Consider the following 18,770-nt stretch of genomic DNA (forward strand, 5'->3'; position numbering starts at 1 on the left):
CACTGTCCCCTCGAACTGCTATACTGTAGTTCTCGATAAAGGGGAGAATTTTCCTTACTATAGATGGTGTAATCTAAATACGAGTGGGTTTGACCATTTGTTCTCGTCCAATTAGGAGGATTGTCCTTAGGAAAGCACCCATTTAAGATTGTATAACCCAAAGCTGTGAGTTGCAACACCATGTATTCACCTAGTTTGCAATGTTTATTGCCGGCGGGTTGTTTTTGTTCCATGGTGTCTGGCCATGGTGCGTCGTGCTCTTCCGGGACTTCTTGAAAAAGATTTGTGTTGTAATCTCCGGACACTATACAGGCTGGTCTTTTGTAATTACTTTGTATGTTACCCAGTACCTGGATTAGATGGTTAAACTTCGTTTATTTCTCCCTGGCGCTTGGTGAAATGTAGATATTAATCAGAATCAGTTGTTCAGTCTGTGTGGGGTTGTTAATTAGTACGCCAGAGATCCAATGTTCTTCCAATGTCAATTGTGCTGCATTAACATTTAACTTGGTTGAAATGTAGATTGAGAGACCTCCGCTAGGTCGACCGGACTTATACGCTTTCTGAGCGGATGTTCTATATTCCAGATATCCTTCTAGCGGGAGGCTGACTAAGGACCAGGTTTCCTGCAGTAATATAACCTCATGATCTTTAAAGAAGTTTATCACGTCTGGGGATTGAAATTTTGATTGGAGGCCGTTGATGTTCCATGAACACACCGAGAGACCGGGTTGGGTTCAGTTGTGGTTACCGCCATCCAGCGCCGCTGGCAGCCAGGCCCAGTCTGTCACTGTGGTTTTTGTCTCCTTAATATTTAGGTGGCTCGCCCTTGCTAGGGATCAGCCTTTGGCTGATCCTAAGATTGAGAGGGATCGTAGGCCCTGTTTGTCTAATATGGACGGGGGTTTTGCGAGAACCGTGGGATACCGTGGTTCCGATTGGGGGACTACTTTAATACCCCATTTGTTGAATCGAGCTGACCTTGATATTATTTCCTCCATGAGCGCTACAGTTGAAAAAGTGATTACATTTTGTTCTGCAAACTGATTGCTTCTCATCGGTATAAACTCAATAGAGATTAGTTCATTGTATTCAATGTGACGCAGTTCAGGGATGCATTAAAAAAGTTTCAGGATATTCCCTCTGTTTAGGATGTCATGTGGTCCTTGGCTTTAATATTCAGGGACGAATAACAGTTTATTTTTTAAATTGTTCGATGGGGGATCCTGGCGGGGAGTCTTACGGTTGTCTTCGACTGCGATTAGAGATGGACCGATTCTCCTTTGGGTATAAGGCAATTGTTGCTTGGGTCCTATGTTTTTGCCGGTGATCTTATAATTGTCTTTGACCCTGTTTTACGGTTGGTCGACTCTCCTTTGAATATGTGATGATTGTTGCTTATTTTTCCCGTCTTCACCTCATGAATAGTGATCAATTTTATTGGGTGGGGACTTGCCCATTTGCGGTGTGTCCGGGTTCTTGAATAGTGTTCTCTGGATATTCTCCTTGCCTCTCGGCCTATACTCATTATCGTGCTGTTCATTCATTCCCTTGTCTTGGTTTGCCTTTGGTCCGCTTACCGTATTTGTTAGGACTATCAGGTCGTCTAGTCCGATCTTAGCGACGTGGGGTGGTGTTCCCATCTTCGTGACCTTTCCCTGGTCGTCCAAGGTCAAGGGCAGTAGGGGGTTTGCTGAAACGTATCTCCTGAGCCCAGGTGGCTCCTTATGCTTTTTGCTAATGATGGGAGGTGTTAGCGCCTTGTCGATTAATACTGTAGATGTTTGTGTTAATGATTTTTGTGGCGATGTGAGGATGCTGTCAGAGCTTGCAGTACTAGTTGAACTGGATCGTGTCTTGCCCTTTTCAATGCGTGGTGGATCGCTGGTCGTATTTTGAATTACTGAGCTACTGTCAGAACCCTAAATAATCGGAAACATGTGGTTTCTACCTTGTCTGTGAAATCCTTTGCTATCTGCACAAAAAGCAATCCAATTTGCAACCATTGGAGGTTGCACGTCGCAGCGCGGAATTGCAAGATGGCCGCTAAACCCGAGTATGGGTTAGCTGTCTAGTTATTCTTAAATTCTCCAGGTGCTGGAACTAAGGTGAAGCGCGCGAGGCTGACTATCGGCGCACTTCACCTGAGGAGTTTTACGAGTAAGTCGAGTTGTTCGTAACTCTGACCTGTCCACAGCGTTCGACCTAGTAAATAGGTCGAAGCTGTGGACGATTCTTGCGGAGCTGGGTCTGGACCTTGCTTTGATTAATTTTTTAGCTTTCTTGCACAGTGACCTGACTGCATCAGTACGGATGACTACAGAAGGCAAGTGTACCACTGGGTTTAGATCAGTAAGAGGGGTTAGACAGGGGTGCATTTTGGCCCCCATGTTATTTTCCTTGTATATTAACTCCCTGTATTCTGTTCTAAAAACAGCTACCCCAGATATACCCAATATGGGAGGGTCACCGTTGCCGGTACTGATGTATGCCGATGACACGGTCCTCATAGCTAGAACCCCCAATGGTTTACAGTTGCTTCTTGACTCGTTTGGGGCTTTTATGGAAAATCTAGACTTGGTTGTAAATATGGAAAAATCGCACGTCATGTCCATTGGGAAAGGTAAAAACACCACAAAAACCCTACGATGCAATGGAGTGATTTTATCCAAAGTCAAAACATTTACATACCTTGGAGTCATCTTCGATGACATGGGCAACTGGACCCCGCAGGTCGCAAATAAAGCAATGGCTATACGGCGGTCTTTTGCTGCGATACTGAGTTTTGCTAAGAGACTGGGGGGTAAACCAACTGAAGCCATCCTCAAACTGTATAGAGCCAAAACTCTGGCTCTGGCTAGATATGGGGCTGGGATTTGGGGATTCAGGGACTTGGCACTGATTCAGAAGGAAGAGAATAGGTCCATGCGCTCACTATTAGGCTTACCACAGTCTACACCCATCTTCTCTGTCTTGACAGAATTAGGGCAAGGATACATTGAGGATGCCCTTAACCTGGCCCCACTACTTCTTTGGGTGAAAATGTGGCTGAACCCGAACCTGATGCTAAACCGACAAATTATTACAGACTGCATGGGGAGAGACAGAGTTAAAGATATAAAATGGCTAAGCTATATTAAGTCTGTTGCTACTCATTTGGGTCGCCCTGATTTGTATAGTAATCCCGAGAGGCTATGTAAAGAGGATGTCACATGGATTAAAACACATTTTATAGAGTCTAGGGACATGCTTCGTGAAGCCCAAGAAATAGAGAAAACAACTGTTAGGGCTCACTACACTGTTGTTTCAACCATGACCATCCAGCCTTATTTGAGGGTAGTGAATAGGCCATACCACCGGTGGCTTCTCACAAAATTCCGATTCAATCAGATGCACCTCCTTCTGGGTGATTATCCGAAATGGAACAAGCCAATGGATCATGTCCCATGTAAATGCGATTCTTTCTCTGACCAAGACCAGATCCACTTTGTATTTTTTTGCTCTTTTTTTGTAGAGGGGAGAGAAAAATATTTACTACCGCTTTTGAGAAACAGGGGATTTATGCAAGTGAAACCCGCATTGCTGTTTTTACAAATTATGGAGACCCCTATTGTAATGTTTGGGGTTGCTAGCTTTTTGGTTGCAGCCATGAGAGCTAAACGACTTAGATCACTGAATACCTCAACAGCTGAATGAACTATGTAAATATTGAGATGTAGCATACTATAAAACATGTTCCTTATGATTTGCATAATTAAATTTGCTCAGTATAGTTTTAATTGTTTTGAATATGGTAATGAATTACCGTTAGAATATAAAGTGATGTTTAAATCAAGGGGTTTGATTTATCTGCAAGTTAAAGTAACACCTGAACCCGATCCATCCTGCATAACTGTTCTTTTTAAATGTTCTTTTTAACATCTTTTTAATGTATACTACATAATGTATTGTCTTGGTGAAAAATGAAAAGTGAAAAATGAATGAAATGTACACCTACTACATTGTTATATGTGTTTTTGTGCTTGTAGTATACTTTTATGATTTTAATTAATCGAATAAAGTATTTTTGACTTGACTTGACTTGACTCGTAACTCTTACTAGAGTTATAATTCAAAGAGTCTTTGTTCGCAGTTACTTAGAGATATCTCAAACCTGAATTTGCGGAAGGAGTTAAGCAGCGCGAAAGGAAGAAGTAAAGAATTAACCGCTCTTACCTGCGCTGAGAGGAATCCCCGTCAAATGTCCAGAGGCCTCCAACGTTGCAGAGACCAAGTTCGTCACAGCAGCTGAAAATAGAGATAAGTTTGAGTTATTGCTTGAGAAGCATGTTCTGAAGGAAAAAACGAACAGATATGAACTATGAAATGTAGACAAGTCTTAACTGAATAAACCCACGAGAAAACCTCGAAAGAGAAAAGACAGCAATTTTTGATTACTTTAAATTCAGAACTAGTTTAGAAATACAGTCAACATAGACACACACTTAATAATACTTAGAGCGATAGTTAGGTTACTAATAGGCACATATAATTAGTTTTGAGATTTAGCATTTTCATTTAGGAAGAAACACCTCAAAGGATATAATAATACAAAGACTGTTACATTAGAGATAAGGTAAGAAAACATTATTACAGAATAAATATTTGAGCAGAGACAAGGAACAATAATAATTACAGCAAGGTGTACAACATTTATTTCCACTACAGATAATAACGTAATAGAAGAGTACCAACTGATCAAGTGCATAAGGAGAGAAGCAAAGGCTTGGGGCAACTAGGTGAGGAATGTAGTTAAGAAAAGAAACTCAAGTAGGAAGAGTAGAGTAGGGAACTTAATTAATTTCCTGTTATTGTAATTTAGGTTATCTCTGAATACGGACTCTGCAGGTCGGACACATAAGAGAGAATCCAGGAAGAAGCACCCGAGCAGCCTCTTCTTGTTAGTTTGTTATTTTATCCACTCCCCTTCCCCCTTTGGAATTCCCAGGAATCGAGTTATATACGGGCTCTGGGGAAGTCTTGAGGGGGCGTTGGGAAATATCGTCTTCTGCTCCTGGGCAAGCACCTTCTATGGTAAGAGTTTTAGAATTGAGTTCTGACAGCTACGTTTGTTGCATTTTTTCCGTAGTCTCTTTCTCTCTCTCTTGCTCAGATGTTGTTTTTGGGGAGATTTGATCGTTAGCCCGTTCCTGGGTCGGTCTCGCTAACGTCGACAGATTGCACTAACTCTGTTGTGGTTTGTTTATCTATTTTCAACGTGGTGTTGTTTTTATTATTTGATTTTGTTGATAGAAAATGTTGTACTCCTTGGGTACCATTTGTTTGTCTCGATTGTCAGAGGATGAGGCTACTGCATGGGCGTCTATTGATTGGATATCAATTTTTGATGAAGATGCATTGTGGTTTTTACCAAAGTTATTATGATTTGTACTTTCGTTATTGACTTCCTGAGCGATTTCATTAGTTGGGTGCGGACCTGACAGATGTGGTTGAACTTGTGAACCTGATGGTAATTTCTTTATCTCTGTCAGAACCAGGGCAAGGAACTGTGGAAGTGTAGACAGACTATTAATTATTGGAGAACAGCAGCATATTGCTTGGGTCAGGTTGGCTTTTGATTGTGCTTTGGTTTTTAGGGTGTTCAAGCCTTCTAGTTTATTGTCTATCCCTGCCGTATATACTGCTAGTGTATTTAAAAGTTCTACTTGAATGTCAAGTTTGTCTGAATGGTAGTTTAGTGCAGACACTGTGGATTGTAGTGTTTGCAAAAGCTGAGGCCAAATGGTGGTGAATTCAAGAACGGCTGGGTCGTGGGGTTCCATTGTGACATTTGTTTTGTTGGGGTCAGTCTTGAAGAAGGATAGGTCCAAAAGGGAGTGATCATTAGGCTCGCCTGACTTTATTTCAGGAGATTTATAATGGACGCAGACAGGTGGCGTTGTTGGTGTTAATGGCTTAATGTTTCCTGGAAGAGTTCTGGTCCATTGGGCTGCTTGGGGGGTGAATTATGTTTTGTTTACAAAGGAGCCCGCACTATAGGGGTTAGTTTCCTGCTGTAAAGGCAATCTGGGAAAAGGAGAAGAATCATCGCTTGAGATGGTTATTGTTGAGAAATGCCGATCCTTGTTAGGTTGTTGCGCTTGTTGTGAAGGCGGTGGTGTATATCCTGACCTGATGTCTGGCCTTTGACGGTTTTTCTCAGGTATGGGTGATAATTCCCTTATTAGATGGTCGTCTGGGAATGTGGTGATGGCCTGGTTTTGCAGGTGTTCGTGAACCACGACCTGTACTTTGATCTGTGCTCGTTCGGTATTGATGATAGTTTGGGGCGACTGTGTTGGTTGTGACAGTATATCAATGGGGTTGGTTGGGGCTTGAACTTTAGTTCCTTGTTTCTTGAAGAAGTCTCTGAGGGTCCTATTTTTTACGTCACTTGTTGTTTCGTCCGGCGTGTTATACTGTTCAGTTGGGGGCGGGTGTGACTTTTCATTCTTGGTAATACGGTCTGTAGAGTCGGGTCTGCTTTCAAAATCCTGCGGATAAGTTGGTGATGCGGGTAACGCCAGGAGATGGGGTTGCACTATCTCAAATTCCTCAGGTGGTTCATTGTTTTCCTTATTCAACTTCTTGCGTTTTTTGCGATCTCTTTTTTCAGCCTTCCGAACTGCATTGCGACTTAACCGAGGAGAAGTAGAAGGGAGGAGTGGAAGTAACTGCTCTTGTTTTTTGACTCTCTGTTTTTTTTCTTGTTTTTTTTTGTTTTTTTTCCCTCCTCCTCCTTCCCTTTGCTTGGTATCCTTAGGGTGCAAGGGGGGGATGGAGAACAAGGGAACAAGGGGGAACTCCCCCTGAACCCTACTCAACACCGCTTATCTGTCTTCTCTGCCCCCAGTCACCCCTGTGCAATTAATTACTTGTGGCTGGTACCTGAATCACAGTGGCCGCGATGATTCCACAGGGCGGCACTGCTGTTGGTTGACTGGCTAATTGTGCGTTGCACGCCTCTTGGCCCCCACGAGAGGCACCCTCACTTGGGCTACAGGTGACTGTTTTGGGCGGCAGAAATGCTGTTTGGTTACCACTCGCTATTCTCTCTTCACCCACCTGGGCTGCAGGTCTTATGCCGCTCTCTCCCACGGTCCTGCTGCGGCTGCGGGTCTCAGGTGGGCGTGGCTCGTGGCTCTCGGCGAGTCTCCCCCGGCGGGTCTCCCCGCAGGTCTCCACTGCGGTCCTTGCCCTGCTGTGGCCACGGGTCTCCGGCCGCGGGTCTCCGGCTGCGGCGTCTCCCACTTTTTCCCGCTTTTCGCTTCCGCAGCTAACCTCGGCTATCGGCGGCTTGCAGAGGTCAAACCGGAGCCGGGGCGAGAGCTCGGCTGGGGCTGGGTGGGCGGGCGCTACAGCGCGCCCGGCGATGGCTGCTGCTCTGCCCTGTGAGCTGAATGGGCTGAATGGGTGTTTCCCGAGCAAAAATCAAGGAATGAAAACGAGGGAAACATATGACTATCAGAAATAACACACATTGGTGCAATTAGAAACTCTAAAGAAGATCTTAAAAGTGCTGCAAAGCACCAGAAATGGAAGGGCACTCACCTGGTAAGAAGCAGTAACTAACAGCTAAACCTCATAAAAGACAGTTTTGCGAATATGCGCGGTTCATGTTCTTTTGTGAAAACTTTTACTAGACAAAATGCTGATCTTGCTCCAGCACTCCAATCATCACCTGATGTATCTTGACCTTTTCATTGTTACATGAAAACTCCGGGACACACAAAGAATCCAGCCCCACTACCAGCTGGTTTTACTATGTTATTTTTCTGGGCCTTTGCAGAATCTTAAAACTTAATTCTCTGGGAGAGGTGGCGACCCTACTGGCCTATCCCAGTCCATTTTAACACCATTCATAACTTACCAATGGTGTCTTTATCAGGACAAAAGGAGCAAGGGGGGTCCAGGCAGTGCTCTGTATTGCTGAATACTGCTGAGTGAGATGCTGCTTTAGCCAGCATGCGCCGACCGAGCCTCTTGGCTCCTCCATGGCAATCATCAAATAATGCAGCATCATGAACTGACACACAGGGTCTGTCCAGGCTGTCTGACCCACAGGGGACTCAACTGTACAACAAACAGGCAGCCGCTGCAGGTAAGAGTGGTGGGCGGTGGGGCCAGCTGGGGGATGATTAAGAGAGACAACGACTAGGGAAAAGAAATTATTAATTTAATTTTCCCTTGTGGCCATCTCTCGAAATCCCCCACAGCTGGCTCCATCGCCCCACCGCTCTCACCCGCAGCACCCACAGCTGCAAACAGGAGCAGCCCTGAGTCAGCCTCACTACTCAACTGTGTAGACTGCAGGCAGTGGCTCATTGCAATGCAGAGCTCTCAGCTGTACTAACTTTACTTGTGGTTCTGAACTCAACTTTGTGCAAGGGGTTGAACTTACCTTTGTGCAGAAGCTGAAATAAACTTTGAACAAGGGGTCGAACTCAACTTTGTGCAAGAGGCAGAACTCAACCTTGGGCAGACTGTAGACTGTCTGCATGCGGGGCTGCTCTTAGCTGTAACTCTAATCTTGCTGAATGAAGTGGTCCTAAACGTAAATTAGTTAGGAAGACAAGGAGAAGAATATTAGCACAGTGACATGACTTACTCAGTGTCAGCCGTGAGCACCATGTACGGTACAGGCCAGCCGCGACGACTCCCCCTAGCAACTTTCCAGGCAGCGTGGCAGTCTAGGTCAGACCCTCCGACTGGCTCACGCAGCATTGGCTGCACTTGACTGTAGGGCAGGGTGGCTGCTGAGGCAGTCATGCACCACCACTCTCAGGCAGCGGTTCGGTCCCAATCACTACACTGTCCGAGCTGCGTAATGCGAGCTGCAGCAGTGGGCTCCCGGTACGCTGGCTGCCCAAGAACTTAAACTATGCCACGTCCAACCGCTGCACCTATGGTGGTTTGCGAAAGAAACCATAAGACAGACTTGTGATGTGAAGTCAGAGATTGACGTGGTGTTAGGTGAAACATTGTAGCCAGACACAAACTGAGCCAGCCCCCAAGCCTGCAGCAAGCTGCCAGCAAGACCTTTGGCATTCGAGAAGGTGCTAAAGAGCAGCTGACGCGATATAAATGCGTGACAATGCCTTTCAGTGCGGTGATGCGGACTACTACACTGAAATGCATTTGTCTAACGCCTGATGCATGGTAAATGGCAGGGCTGGTACAGGCTGTGGGCGCCAACAGTGTGTTTGATAAACAATTCTCCGCAGGGCGTAAGCGAAACCTCAATTAATACAGCATCAAAATCGCTCCCAAACAATTTTGCTCGCTTTCTCAGTTTTTCTCCTCCCGAAAGCGTCAACAGAGCAATATTTGTTTAATTTGCAGTACAGTTGCACAAACATGCTAAAGAGCAGTTTGAGAGATGAAAAGGCGAGGGTCATAGCGTATGCATGCTCCCCAGGTGCTCAGCTTTTTTAAGTCACAGCACAAACATTAGACTAACACCCCTTTTATATTGTGTTCTGATGCATGCTTTCAACAGCGCTCCGTGTTTCTTCATAGTATTCAAAAGATAGGAAAATATAGTTCCCATTTTTGTCTCTATTACAGAAGATCAAATACTGATAACAGTGGAAAAGAAAACAAAACCCCATGACGGTGAGAGAGTTATGGGGCAAGCGACAGCGGGGGCAGAGTAATTGGCTTCTGAAGCACATTGCCCGAACGGGAATGGGCAGGGGGTAGAAGAAATAATACCTGTATCTTAGCAGACGGGCACTAATCAAGTGGGTGTCACTCCGAGAGCGAGGATTAATTGCTGGACGAAAACGGGCTGTTTTTGTCGGCCAGAGAATTCTATTTGTTTGGGAGCTATCGTCGGATGCGGGCTGCTTGAGTGCCCAAGAGTGCTCTTTCCTCGAAGCGGGCTGTCCGCGCACTCGAGAGTGCTACCTACTGTGACTGCCGCTGCCCACGTCCCACGTAGGGGGACATTGGCAAGGCAGCGCTCTAGTGGCCATTCGTCACAGGTCCCCGCCTGTTACACAAGGGGGCGTGGAGGGGAGGCTGCAGGGCTCCCTGCCCCTCCCCGCGGTCGCCATGCCACGAAGCCAGGGGAGAGCTTACCTGTTGGGAGGGGGCGTACCTAGTACTTAAGCTCCAACTGCCCATGGCTCGGCCTCTTTTCTGACTGTCCGCCTGCCCGAGCGCTGCACCCACCCTATCCTCTTACCCAGCGGCTCGATAGGCGGTGCAAAATGATGGAATGTTTTAACGTTGTATTTTGTGTTGCAGGCGGAGTTACAGGGCGATCTGGAGGCAGACGGGTACAGTAAGGGTACCTCGGCGGCAGACTGGTATAGTAAGGGTACCTCTGCCTGGCACAGTAAGGGTGACTGAGCCTAGGACCTGGAGCCGCAGGAGGTTCCGGGAACCCGCGACGGCGCCCCGTTAGTCCTTCGGGCGGTAGGGGGGCCTGAACCGACCGGGGGTGTGCCATACCGCTCCGCCCTGACAGGGGGGGCTGGAGTATAACATAGGATCGGCAATGTGCTGCACCGTCCGAGCATCGACTCACCGTACTGGCTGGCTCGTTAGGCAGGCGGGACAGCGAGGTGCTGCCTGCCTTGGATCGCCCGTAAGATGACCCACCTAAACGTCATATGTTTGTTGTATGAAAATAAACCTGCAGCAGTTCTTACCCATGAATCCGTGTCCTGTGTATCATTTATTGGGGTTGGATGTGCGGGAAGTGGGGCGGGAGCGAATGACGGTGTGGGCACTATGAACCTGGGGCCAGGACTACATCACCCAGGGTGCACTGCTACACCACACCTGCCGCGACTGAAACGGGAGGCGTTGCCTTGCGCTTAAAAGCGCCGCCTCTCCTTCCGCGGCACGGGTAGTGGCCCGGGGCGAAGGGCGGGCCTGTTTGTGCCTGTTAGGGACTGGACTGGGCCACCCCTAAGCAAAAGGTACTTCCATGCGCGGACATAGCCTGAATACATTTGTTAAAAACAGTTTTGTCAGTCATTGACCATGCCATAAGTACATTCTGAAGCATTGTTTTATAAGGCCTCGTATACTTGTTGACCCAATATTTTATTTGTTGTTTTAACATATGTGGGGTGTTTACCTAATCTTTTATTTACATAACCCCCTTCCTTCTAATATATCCCGGAACCACACATAGTGATTTGAATATGGGGAAAGGTTTGGTAGCACGAGGACGCCCACAAACACGGTAAAAAACGTTAGAAACTGGCACTATCCCCAGCGCAACTGCCATTGATAGAATGTTGCAGAAAGCGCTGGGTGCCGTTTCGTCAGCCATAGAATCTACAGAGAGACGTCTCTCACTCACTCCCGGTAATTTTACTGCTCCATCTCCCCAGGGTTCACCAGATTTGACGGTGTCTGTCCCCTTAGTCCCCTTGTCTGACTCTATTAGCACTGAGGTTACGTGTGCCAAGCCACAAATACATGTATCCACACCTTCCCAATCCCCTACGAATAAAGGCCCAAAATGCATTAAGCGGACACATAAGCGCTCTTTGGGCACCAAGAAACTTAAATCTTCTAAGTCACAACAAGTATTGGTCCCCGAAGACCAAGAGAATACTCATGAGGACATAGGTTCTGCCAACAACGTTTTTGCTCCGCCGCTTTGGGTTACCCATCTTCCAATAGATTTACAGTCACAGATTGAACAACTTATCAAATCCCAGTGACTAGTCGACTGGATAAGGTGGTTTCACTGCTGAATAGTAAAGTTTTGGGTGGATGTAATACTCTTGTGACCAATGGGGCCGAAGGGATAGTTCATAACCCGCCCCAAATACACCAGGCGCCCCAAACGAGTCCTCCCACAAATGGTTCCCAAACTGGTATTAGTATTTCCACTACTCTTCATGTAAACCCCTGTTCTCATGTTTCTGAGCCAAGGCAAGATGGACGAATTAACTTACCCTCTATATGCCCACCACGCCAGAAAACTAACACTCAGGCACGAAAATCAAACCAAACTCTGCAGCCACTAGCTCCCCAAGTCACCAGGGCTACTGGTGATAACGACGAACCCCAGTCCCCATTGCCCTGCTTACATCTGCCCCCGGCTGCCTCTCCATATGTAGTGGTTCTTGCCGGAGTACCACCACTGGCTTCCGAGCAGAGTGAGTCTTTCCCGGAGCTAAAGAATAAGATCATACATTGGCTAACTGGGAACAGACCACTTACCAGCTTGACACCGGGGGAAATACTCTTCACACGAAGAGTCAGTTGGTTAGGGACTAAACATAAGGACATTACAGGGGATGCCGTGGTTGTCAACTTCAGAGATCCTGGGGTGGTGAATCATATTCTTGATTCAAAGGGCACAATTATTCCACTCCTTCTGGGCTATTTTTACCCCCGAGGAAAATGGTATGGAGGTAATGGTTTAGATTTACTGACGAACAATCAATGAGGAGGGGGCTGTAATGTTACCCTGGAAAACAGATTTGGTCCTCTATTCCTTGTAGATTGACTACCATCCGCTTTGTTACCAGGACGAGCCACGACCGAGGATGATGAGGGTTTAGACGCGTTGGCGTATGGGCCACTGGGAGAGCCTCCCCCCAATATCAATGGAGACTCTGAAGGGAGACAGATCATTACAAACCTAGCTATAGATCCCCGATGCCCAGTTACTTCAGCAGACCCAGCTCGCCGCCTTCCTTGAATCCAACAACTCCCTTGATCCATCTCAAACCGGGTTTCGAGCCAAACACAGCACCGAAACCGCCCTCATTGCAGCGACCGACGACATCCGAGCACTCCTGGACAACGGAGAAACAGTGGCCCTCATCCTACTCGACCTTTCCGCCGCTTTCGACACCGTCTGCCACAGCACCCTTATACATCGACTCAGCAACATCGGCATACAAGGAAAAGCCTTGGACTGGATCATCTCATTCCTCGCTGGGAGAACTCAAAGAGTCCGACTCCCCCCATTCTACTCAGAGGCCACCGAAGTCATCTGCGGCGTACCTCAAGGATCCTCACTCAGTCCCACCCTCTTCAACGTCTACATGAGTCCTCTCGCCTCCATCGCGCGTCAACACAACCTCAACATCATCTCTTACGCCGACGACACCCAGCTAATCCTTTCCCTCACCAAAGACCCTAACACCGCCAAAACGAATCTTCACGAAGGCATGAAAGAAGTAGCCGAATGGATGAAACAGAGCCGCCTAAAACTCAACTCAGACAAAACGGAGGTGCTCCTCCTAGGATCCTCCCCCTCAGCTTGGGACGACTCTTGGTGGCCTTCCGCTCTGGGCACAGCACCCACACCCACAGACCATGCACGTAACCTTGGCTTCATCCTTGACTCCTCTCTCTCGATGTCCAGACAAGTCAACGCCATCTCGTCCTCCTGCTTCAACGTACTTCGCATCCTCAAAAAGATCTTCCGCTGGATCCCCCTCGAGACAAGAAAGACTGTCACCCACGCACTGGTCACGAGTCGACTGGATTATGGTAACACACTTTACGCCGGAATCACAACAAAATTACAGAAAAAACTCCAGCGCATCCAAAACGCGTCAGCGAGACTCATATTAGACATCCCGCGCCAAGATCACATCACGGACATCTAAAAGACCTCCACTGGCTTCCCATCAACAAAAGAATTACTTTCCGCCTTATCACCCACGCACACAATGCCCTCTACAATCTAGGACCCGAATGCCTCAACACTCGACTGTCCTTTTACAAACCCACCCGCCAACTAAGATCGTCCAATCAAGCCCTCGCCGCAGTCCCGTGCATCCGGAAATCCACCATGGGTGGCAGATCCTTCTCCTTCCTGGCTGCCAAGACTTGGAACTCACTCCCCACCCACCTCCGTCTTAATCCGAACCACATATCCTTCAGAAAAGATTTGAAAACCTGGTTATTCGACAAATAATTGAACCCCCTCCCCTAGCGCCTTGAGACCCTCTGGGTGAGTAGTGCGCTATACAAATACATGAACTTGAACTTGAACTATCTGGTTGCAGTATTGATGGGGACAGGGAGTTCTTTGCCTCCATTTAATACTACGCCAGAGGTGCCTTGTAATTGCTTCTTTTGTTCTTGGAATGTGACAGGGATAGCAAACAATTTGGATGATCCAGAGTGAGGGGTACTTATGGACAAACCTGATCTCTGTCTATTTCAAGAAACATGGGCTTTGGCACCCCACATAGAGTGGGCTATGCAACCTTCCACATACCAGCCTGTCAGGGAATTAGGGTGAGACCTTATGGGGGTCTCTGTATCTGGGTGGGTACTCACTTGGGTTGCTCTGTTAGGCAGTTGGAAACTCACTCCCCTGATATCCTTTGTATTTCTCTTGGCTTTCCGGATGGTCGAAAGATCGTACTGGTTAATGTCTACTTACGTCCCCCTCCCCCTTCGGAGGATTCGCCTACCTTGACTGGTCTCGATGAATTATTTTCTGTACTACCAGTTACGTCCCACAAAATAATAGGTGGCGATTTCAACTGCCACTATGAACCCCTGGATGGGACTTCATTGGTCACTCAGGAAGAGGACTCTGTTTGGTCCATTCCTGATTGCTCAATGTACCCAACTAATGGGTGGACATCTCTTGTTCTTAAGATCAATAGGTTTACCATATCTCACTCGCTCAGAGCGTGTAATGGAAGATTTCCAGCAGACTCTCCAGGAAAGGTCACCTATGATGGACAAGGGTGAGGAACCACTATAGATTATCTTCTGGTTAATGTAGAATTTTGGTCACACATAAAGGCCTTTAGTGTTATGGAATGAGGGTTGGGAGCACACTGCCTCACAGTCCCAGCACAGTTCGCCCCTTTGCATCCTGGTAAATGCAGTACACAGTTCAAACTTACTTCAAAATTAGCTGGACTTTTTCACCAAAGTTGGTGCAGACATTGCTGTGTATCTCTAGACACGTGTTTCTGGGTTGAGCCCGTCTTCAGTAGGGAGCAGCAGTATTAGAGAGGAAAGAAAAACAAGCATTTGCAATGCAATAGGTCTCGCATCAGGAAAGTTTGAGCTATTGGTATTGTAAATGACAAATTCTTTACTTATGTGTTGGTTTTGAAAATAGCGAAATTAATAGCTTTTTCATTTACAATGCCAATAGTTTTAACTTTCACAAATGTGACACCTAAAGCATTTGTAATGCAATATGTGTTGTATTTAAGTGACTTAGATGTATTGATATTACAAATAACAATGGCTTTTAATTTTTTTAAATAATTAATACTTAAATAAAAGGTATTGTAATTTATAATGGCAATAGCTTAATAGCTTAAACTTTTGTGAAGATTATGTTCAGTGTATTTTATTGTGACAAAATCCAAGAACAGAAGTGAAATATCAACATCTTTTTGTGACATTTGTAATAAAGCTTGAAACATTGAGAGAACATATTTGAATCAGTTGTTGTTGAATGGTTGCACAGATTGATGATGTGGTGGCTCTTAATGATGTTGTGGCGGCGATGAGTGATGCTGTGGCATTCAGTGATGCTGTGGTAGCGCATAGTGATGTTGTGGTGCCCCTGAGTGATGCTGTGGTGGTGCCGAGTGATGCTGTGGTGATGCGATAGATAGTGAGGACGATAGATAGATAGAGGGAGGGCGAAAGATAGATAGAGGGAGGGCAAAATATAGCTAGAGGGAGGGCAAAAGATAGCTAGAGGGAGGGCGAAAGATAGCTAGAGGGAGGGCGAGAGATAGAGGGAGGGCGAGAGATAGATAGAAGGGGGGCAAGAGACAGAGGGAGGGCAAGAGAGAGGGAGGGCGAGAGAGATATAGAAGGAGGGCGAGAGAGAGATAGAGGGAGGGCGAGAGATAGAGGGAGGGCGAGGGATAGAGGGTGGGTGAGGGATAGAGTGTGGGCGAGGGATGGAGTATGGGCGAGGGATGGAGTGTGGGGCGAGGGATGGAGTGTGGGGCGAGGGATGGAGTGTGGGATGAGGGATGGAGTGTGGAGTGAGGGAAGGAGTGTGGGGCGAGGGATGGAGTGTGGGGCGGGGGAGGGATGGAGTGTGGGGCGGGGAAGGGATGGAGTGTGGGGCGGGGGAGGGATGGATGGATGGATGGATGGATGGATGGAGTGGGGGGATGGATGGATGGATGGAGTGGGGGATAGATGGATGGAGTGGGGGGATGGATGGATGGAGTGGGGGAAATGGATGGATGGATGGAGTGGGGTGGATGGATGGATGGATGGATGGAGTGGGATGGATGGATGGATGGATGGATGGAGTGGGTTGGATGGATGGAGTGGGGGGATGGATGGATGGATGGATGGAGTGGGATGGATGGAGTGGGGGGGATGGATGGATGGATGGAGTGGGGGGATGGATGGATGAATGGAGTGGGGGGATGGATGGATGGAGTGGGGGGGATGGAGTGGGGGGATGGATGGAGTGGGGGGATGGATGGATGGAGTGGGGGATGGATGGATGGAGTGGGGGGAATGGATGGATGGATGGAGTGGGGGATGGATGGATGGATGGAGTGGGATGGATGGATGGAGTGGGGGATGGATGGATGGATGGAGTGGGATGGATGGAGTGGGGGGGATGGATGGATGGAGTGGGGGATGGATGGATGGAGTGGGGGGAATGGATAGATGGATAGATGGAGTGGGATGGATGGATGGATGGATGGAGTGGGATGGATGGATGGAGTCGGGGGAGGGATGGATGGATGGATGGATGGAGGGATGGATGGAGTTGGATGGATGGAGTGGGGGGGTGGAGTGGGGGGATGGAGCATGGCTGGCTGGATGGAGGGGGGGAATGGATGGATGGATGGAGTGGGGGGGTAGAGTGGGGGGGTGGATGGATGGATGGATGGAGTGGGGGGATGGATGGATGGATGGATGGATGGATGGAGTGGGGGGATGGATGGATGGAGTGGGGGTGGAGGAATGGATGGATGGAAGGCTCAGTGAGTGATGGATTGATGGGCGGTCGGAAGAATGGATGCATGGATGAGTGAGTGAGTGGATACACGGATGGATGTATTGATGAATGGTAGTCACCGAGACAACTCAGAGCACAAAGTACGCAATCAGTGCCTGCGTCTATGCTAGCCTCACGCACATCTGTGATTATGCAGGATCTGGGTTCTGCCATTATGCTATCTGCGGGGCTCAGCCACGGCTCTCCCTGCTCCCTCCCCTCCCCTTTGTGCAGTGGGAGCAGCTGTGCGAATAAATAAAGCGTTGAATGAAGGCACTTTATATCGCCCCCACCGCCTCAAGTCTGCTGAAGTGTTTGAAATCGGCCTCTGTAGAATGGGAGCCGCTCCGCAAGAGTAAGATAAAACTAGAAAATGTTGCTATTCATCTTCTACACAACAGATCAAACTTGTTTGGGAATGAAAATCTTTACTGAAGTGGCCATAAACACAGGGAATATATCCCAACGTGCTATATCCCTAAATTAACAGCTGCAATTAATGTAGGTGAAGCTAATAAACCGCATTTGGTGTGTTTTTCCTGTATTTCATGGTTTGTAAACCAACTAGTTACATTGATTTGGTGGGGGGGGGGGGGGAGGGAATTGCCTTTTACGGTATGGTTTTTTTTCCCCCCGTATATTGTATGCGAACTAGAAGGAAAAGACAGTACGGCATTTTACCTTAAAGCATGTGAGAGAGAGATGTGGAAAAGTAAATTTTGCCATGTTCTGTGTCCCTACGTGTTCCCCATCTTATGTTATGTGTGCATGATTAATATGCATATGTATTCCCCATGTTTGATTAAAGACGCAATTATAGTTGTGTCCATCTCTAGTATGCCAGTTTCCAGTTCTCGTGAATACTACGAGTATTAGGCCTATGTAAAGTTACGTTGCCACGTTTCTCAGTGTGCACGTTATTTCATTGTAAAGTCCCCGTTTCTAGGCCTCAAAAGGGCCTGGACACCAGATTCAGCTCCTGTCTCCTGAGCCCTCGCTGAGGAGCGATACAGCCCCCACCTGTATTCCTGACCCTTCACTTACTTCCTGCCTCACAGTGCCCGGTTCAGCCTGGCTCTGCCTACGAGTCTGCCAAGAGTATGTTATGATTCTAGTTATCAGTCCAGCCCTCCTTCTCTGCATTCCTAAACTACTGAATCGCATCAATAGTTTCCGTCATCGTCTAGCCTCTACGTCTCCATGTAAGAGAAATACTGTATTTATGGTCATTTAATATTCTTCAACACGCACTACATGTAGAATAATGCATGCACCAGTCTTAGAGTCTGTTAGCCTTTCCCCCGATAACTCTTGGATTCTATCAACATGTCCTCTAAACATCAGATACTAGATATTGTTTAGGCACATGTCGCCCTGACTCTCCAGACTTCAGTCTCTGCTCCTAGCACAGAGTTCATAGCCCCCAGCTTCTCCTAGTAACACGTCATTGTTAGTTTGCGCGCACCATTAGGTTAGAGGTCCCGGCTCCTTAGGTAGCCCCCTCCATGTTTCCGCCCCATTTATGACATATTCTGTTACGTTTACATCACATGTCTATGTATACGCCTCCTGTTACACCTACTTTCACCCTTATCTTTCGCGCCTGCTATTGACCACACCCACTGCTCCGCCTACTGTATTCACTGTAATGCAATTGTTTTAGTATATATATGTTGTTCATTGTTATTAAAGTTAGCGCGCTCATCCCAGATCCTGCCCCCAGGCAGCTGCCATCCTATTCCTGTGCAGGTTGTCCTGTTCCTGTCCTTATGCTGTATTAAACCTG

This window comes from Lissotriton helveticus, chromosome 3_1 (genome assembly GCF_964261635.1).
Source record: "Lissotriton helveticus chromosome 3_1, aLisHel1.1, whole genome shotgun sequence".
Lineage (NCBI taxonomy): Eukaryota > Metazoa > Chordata > Amphibia > Caudata > Salamandridae > Lissotriton > Lissotriton helveticus.